Below are 6,283 nucleotides of genomic sequence, written 5' to 3'. Positions count from 1 at the left end.
TATTCTTGTTAAGTTAGCTAAGAAAGCAGTATGATGAAACAGTATGAGATTTTGGTTGATTAAATTGATTGAGGACAAGGATGTTTGTACTCTATAGACCAGGAAATAACTGGGAGCCTGTAAGATGTTTCCCACCTGCTGCTGCAGTGTCCTCCCTGAAATCCATCCACAGCTTTCCCCCACCTGGATTTCATCTGTCTCCCTCTGCCTCTATGCTTCAGGTAAAATCTATTAGACTTCTGAGTACAAACTTGCTTGAATGATTCATAATTCACTGTATGAGAGAGTGACTGAGACGCTTTTATAGAAATGTCAGAGAAACCTGTATGTAAGTCATGCCTTTGCATATCTTTGCCAACAGCTACAGTGTGTCTAGCCACATATGTTCCGTTGTTCTCTGTTCCTCTGTGATCCACTCTGAACTCGCGTCACACAGCATAGCATAAGGAAATTGGGTTTGGGCGGCAGTTAAAATGATATTCCTGCATGAAACAACCTTTAAAAAGCAGTCTTTCCACAGCCTGTGCTGAATTTACAGCAGGGTGTTTGATCTCACTATCATGGTGCACGCGTCTGAGCAAACATACAACATTGCAGTCACACGGATACGGCAGCACATTGATCAAATCATCAAATCAAGTGTTGAACTTGAATGATTTGTGTCTTGTAAGGACATACAGGCTATGCACCACAAATATGGTGCATGACAGAAATAAAACTGATCTATCTAGTATCTATCCAGTGCACCTGGGAAGTAAAACTTCATGAAATATTATTATATCTTTGGATCCGCGATTGGACGTCGGAGACGGGTAGGAGAGCGTTTTGAACACTCTACTCCCCCAATTTCCTTATGCTACGCTGTGTGATGCTAGTTGAGAGTGGACCACAGAGGAACGGAGAACAGTCAGGCTGGGGACCTTCAACCTGCCTCTCGTCTCAACATCGCCCAGCAGATACAGGTAGAGCTGTTGTGTGGTGTGTTTCATTTCATGTTCACATGGATGACCAACAGAAGTTTGATGACCACTATTGACAAAGGCGCATTATCTCACAACACTACTATAGACGGTTTTCACAGAATGGCCAGTCCTCCACTTTAATGATTTTTTTAATGCAACAGGAAGTGAGCTGGGGTTCAATTTAGAATGTTTTTGTTGTCAAGTTAAAACCATTTATAATAAGGCATTATGACTGCATACAACCACACATAACATTACACTGCGTCATTGTATGGTAACACACTTGTCTGCTATCTTGTCTCTTGTGTCTGCTTCCAGGGCCAACCAAGTGATGCATCTGCCTCCCCCTCTGTCCAGCCAATGGACACCTCCACTGCCATCCACTCCAACTCCTCACACCTCTTCTGCCCAGTCTGAGGACAACAGCCCATGCTGGACCCAAGTAAGAAAACATCTGCATCTCACACTGGATATGCAGTACAAGCAACTTAAAAAAAAAATCTACTCCAAATTACAGGATTATTATTAACTTGTTGGATTAAATGTGGATGCAGGGGAATGTGATTGGCTCATTGTTGTTATACAATCTCTTTACTTCCACGGTGATAGACAGCTTGAAGTCTGGCATTGTAAGTGTGTATCTAACTTCTGTATCATGATGTACTTACTGCCGGGCACATTATAGAGAGCCAAAGTGAACGTCACTTCCTGCCTTTCTCTCGGTACGAGCATCTGGAAAAATATGAATGGGGGTGAATGGTGAGAGACAATACTTTTTTGATCCCGTTTGAATTCTGCCACGGGGTACACATGTACATTTGTCAATTTAAAAGATAACTTTGCAAGTCAAGAAAGTCGCAGTTTGTTCTGAAACTGAAACGTAAGGTTTAGTTTTGTCAATCAACTACATCTCTCGTGTCTCACAATACGTCACACCATCAACAACGTGGACTGACAGGAGAGATGTCACTTATGCGACTGGTTGTGCATAGTCTTTCTGATTTATAACTTAGGGTTAGGGTTAGGCACAGGGTTAGGGTTAACCCTAACCCTAACCCTAACCCTCTGCACAGTTTTACCACAAACTGTGACTTTCTTGACTTGCATGGTTATCTTTTAAATTGACACAAAATTACATTTGTACCCCGTGGCACAATTCAAACAGGATCAAAAAAGTATCGTCTCTCGCCGTTCACTCCATTCATATTTTTTCAGATGCTGGTACAGAGAGAAAGGCAGGAAGTGACGTTCACTTTGGCTCTCTATATAATGTAAATCCAGCTTACAGTCCCTGGCTGGCTCACTATGCTGCTTCCCAGCCGGGGAGAAAGGCGCTGCCGTCATGCCGCCAGGAATGAGCCATGAACCGCGGATGGGACATTGTGAATAGCGATATTCTAGAATGAGAGTTATGAAAAGCCAATTAAGTTACATAGGCCTTTGCATTAACATTAATCCAAGTAATCTTTTGCATGCTTATCTGCACAGATATGGACATTTCCGGTGATCTGTGCCTCCTTGTGCTGTTTGATGCCCGCCCGGTAGTGATGCGCGGGTCACCCAGAACCCGCCGGGTCCCGCGGGCTGGGCCGCCCCGCAGGCGGGCTGGGTTGGCAAATTATGAAAATATCGCGGGTGCGGGCGGGGCAGGCTCAGAACGTGACAAAGCAACATTATTAAATAATTTAGAGCAATGAAACACGCAGAGTAATTAACCTTAAAGACGTTAACTCTCTCTCGCATGTAGGTACACACAATCAGACAGACTCCTGCTGCACTCTCTATAGCCTACATGGAGTAAAGAAACGCTTCAATGAGGTAGCCTATGTGCTCTCAAAACAAACACTTTGGAAGGATTATTCGCTGTAATTATTATTTGAAGTGTCCATATAATGCCACCGCAGATTTTCTGTTGTGGACTCGACTGTGATCTATTTGTCAACTTTACTGCAACGTGAGTAGGCTGTGAACAATTGAGTGCGCATGAGGTAATTAAAAGAAATCAGACAGCGAGTCTGGCCGTATCTGCAAGCCGTGTGCGCACCTGCTGCACTACTACGTTTAGCCTACTACTGCAACAATTGAGAGCGCATGAGGTAATTAAAAGAAATGGGGAAGAATAAGAACTGTTTCTGTATCCTGCCTAGTGCCTACCTCTATACCTGCTACCTCCATTTGAAACACTGCGCGGTCACGCCATCCGCACTTTGGGGAAGCGTAGTCGGTCGCGCTATCTGAAGACCATGGATTAATTGAAGAAAGACCGACATGAAAGCAGCAGCGCAACTCATCCAGAGCAGGCCTAGGCTACAACTGTTGTCGCGCAGGGCAGCATGTGAGTGTCTGTGTGTGTGTGTGTGTCTGTGTGAGAGAGAGAGAGGGGGGAGAGAGACAGAGTTATTAGCTGCTTTGCACACCTTGGAAGCTCTGCTGTGCTCCTCCTGCGTCCGGAGACATATTACATTAAATTGGCCGTTGCGGGCTGCTGGGTTGGGCTGGGTTCGGAATTTTCAGATATTTTAACGGGGCGGGCGGGGCGGGCTGGCTCTGATGACGGGTTGGGTTGGGGCGGGCCTTAAAAAAACCTGACCCGCGCATCACTAGAAAGTAGACATCATTATTGTAGTAAGCTAAATTATTTCATACTTGTAAAATAAAACTAGAGAAATTATTCCATTTTCGATTTGGGTCTTTCGAGAGGGGCGTGGGTCGTTCTCGCGTGGGATCCTTACGTCACCTGACAACTTGGTTTTCACTTTGAAAAACATGTCAAAGAAGCTGTCTGAGAGAGCCAAGTCATTAAAAAAATCGATCCTAACCCCTAAACTAAAAAGATTATTGCTCCTAAGGGACCCTAAAGCTGCGTTCACACCGACCTATTAAAGTTTTTCGCTGGCATCGAAAATACGCTCTCCGCCCGGGATGAAATATCCCAGCTCGAGCTAAATTACGCTGGCATCAGTCGCTCCCTGTTCAACGCTGATTGGCTGCCGTGTGAGAGTGTGTCAAATATCACACTGGCTTGGAACAAACCGCTGGTTATTGTGTGGCAACAAACCGCATTGACAGCTGACATGAAGGCTACGTTCACACAGCCAGCCTTAGTGCTTGAATCTAATCTTTTCCCACCTAAGTGACTCAGGTCAGTCTTTTTTATGACTGTGTGAACAGTACAAGTCACATTGAAAGTTACTTTTTTAAAGACGACCTGGGCTACTTTCAAATGTGGAAAAACATCAGATTCGAATCTGATGTTTTGGAATGTGACTCCGGTGTGAACAGACATCTTGCCCATATCTGACTTAATGCTTCAATGTGACTTTTACGTCATTCCAGAGCGACATTCGTCACTATTCTGCACTGGCGGGAGGAGGGAGGACCAGATTGTGATTACAAACATGGAGGACAGCTGCGAGGGAGGTAATCAGTGGAGGAACAGTGAGGTTTTAGACCTCATAAGTATTAGCAAGAAGTAGCAGCTATTGCTCCACAGAAAGCCATTATTAAAAAAAAATCTAAAAGCTCTCTTCCTCGCTATCATCTGCACCTATATTCCCTGTCTTCCACTGCACAATAACTTGTAAATTGAACCGTAAACAACAGATGAAACAACATCGTCAGCTACCGCCATGTTTACTGCTGTCTTCTTCTGGGTTTATGTAGAACAGCAGTGTGCTGCACATGCGGGTCACTTCAGGTCCGCGACCTGTTCACACTGGAGTCTGATATGGGCCACTTTTAAAAAGTATGTGTGAACAGCCACACAAAAAATCAGATGTGAGCAACAAGTCAGATTCAAGCACTAATGTTTGCTGTGTGAACATAGCCGAAATGAAGTCTGTACTAGCTCACGTTAGGAGCACGCTGATAGGCTTAGCTTGTAAACAACTACAGTGGCTCGTAGTGGACAAATATCATGACATTGCGTAACGTTATAGCCCCCAGATGTCCGTCAATTATTGTGCCTGTTGACGAGCGATTTAAACAGAGCGACAGAGTGATTCCATAGGGTTGAATCAAGCGACAGAGAGAAAAATAAATATCTCGGTGTGAACACAGCTTTAGGAGCAAGAAATAAATGAGCACAGAATGATTAAAAAATGAGGAGGCTCTAGTTAGTCTCAAGAGATCAGAATGAGCAACAGATTTTTTTGCTATGGTTAGATGGATAACAGTGAAACTATGATCAATATAGTATTTTTTCTATGTTCTCCAATTGTGTTAACTATTAACTACTACTAACTTAACTACTTTATTCAGAATTGACATCACAACATACGTTTACTTGCATTTCACTTATGGTTATCCGCTTGTGTAAAGTAAAGGTAAAGTCCCACTGATTGTCACACACTTAAGTGTGCGAAATTTGTTCTCCGCATTTGACCCATCCCCTGGGGGAGCGGTGAGCGGCAGCAGCACCGAGCTCGGGAATCATATGGTGATCTAACCCCCCAATTCCAACGCTTTGATGCTGAGTGCCAAGCAGGCAGGCAAATGGGTCCCATTTTTATAGTCTTTGGTATGACTCGGCCGGGGATCGAACTCACAACCTCCCAGTCTCAGGGCGGACACTCAAACCACAAGGCCACCGAGCTGGTGTAAGCACACAAATTGAAATATATCATGAAACGACAATGGTTTAAGCAAGTGTACTCAAACTTTTGACTGAGTAATGGCTAACTTAAGTTCTGGCCAAGGGACAACAGTTGGAAATTAGCCATCTGGCTAACACTGTCACATTGACAGTGATGTTATGTGCACTGTAGTGCGAAAGCATGTGAACTAAGCACAAGGCCAAAACACATGCTGTGTGGCACTAAAAATCATTTTCCAAGGTTGGCAGGTCTGCTGTAGCAAGAGTGAGCAAAATCTCAGAACACTGGCAATTGTACAGGAAAGAGGAAATGTCACAATTAAAAAAAAAAAAGATAGTGGAATATCCTCAACTGTTATGTACACAAGGCTGAATTAATTCAGTGATAAGCTCAGTGTCTTCTTGCCCCTAACTGTAACTTCTGTTCCAGCTACTAATGTTGGAGAAGACTTGCTGCACTCACTCTCCCGGGATGAAATCAACAATCTTTTTCCCGGTCCTGAAAACTTCCTGAGGCTGTATGGCACCTTGTGATGTGAGACAAAAGGGTCAGTGCAGGGAGCACGTCAGTGCAACACCAGCCCCCTGCAGGAAGCACCAGCACCCCAGTGCAACACCAAGATCACAGTGATAACATGTATGTGGTATTGCATTTAATATACTGTATGCATCTGTGAGTCTTTGGATGAAAACGTTAGGCCACGCAACAGCTTTAGTGTCTGTCCAG

At 44.2% G+C, this 6,283-nt stretch overlaps 1 long non-coding RNA gene across 1 annotated transcript; it reads left to right on the top strand.

The window, feature by feature from the left end:
* The first annotated feature begins 854 nt into the window (after window positions 1-854).
* Window positions 855-6,075, top strand: LOC310776216. Its single transcript, XR_014552697.1, has 3 exons — window positions 855-962; window positions 1,281-1,404; window positions 5,987-6,075. It is a non-coding gene; the product is annotated as an uncharacterized lncRNA (long non-coding RNA).
* Window positions 6,076-6,283: the final 208 nt, after the last annotated feature.

The sequence above is a fragment of the Poromitra crassiceps genome (genome assembly GCF_964638095.1).
Source record: "Poromitra crassiceps genome assembly, chromosome: 5".
In the NCBI taxonomy this organism is placed as follows: Eukaryota; Metazoa; Chordata; class Actinopteri; order Beryciformes; family Melamphaidae; genus Poromitra; species Poromitra crassiceps.
Note: the sequence above shows the minus strand (reverse complement) of the source record. Positions and strands in the feature narration are given on the sequence as shown.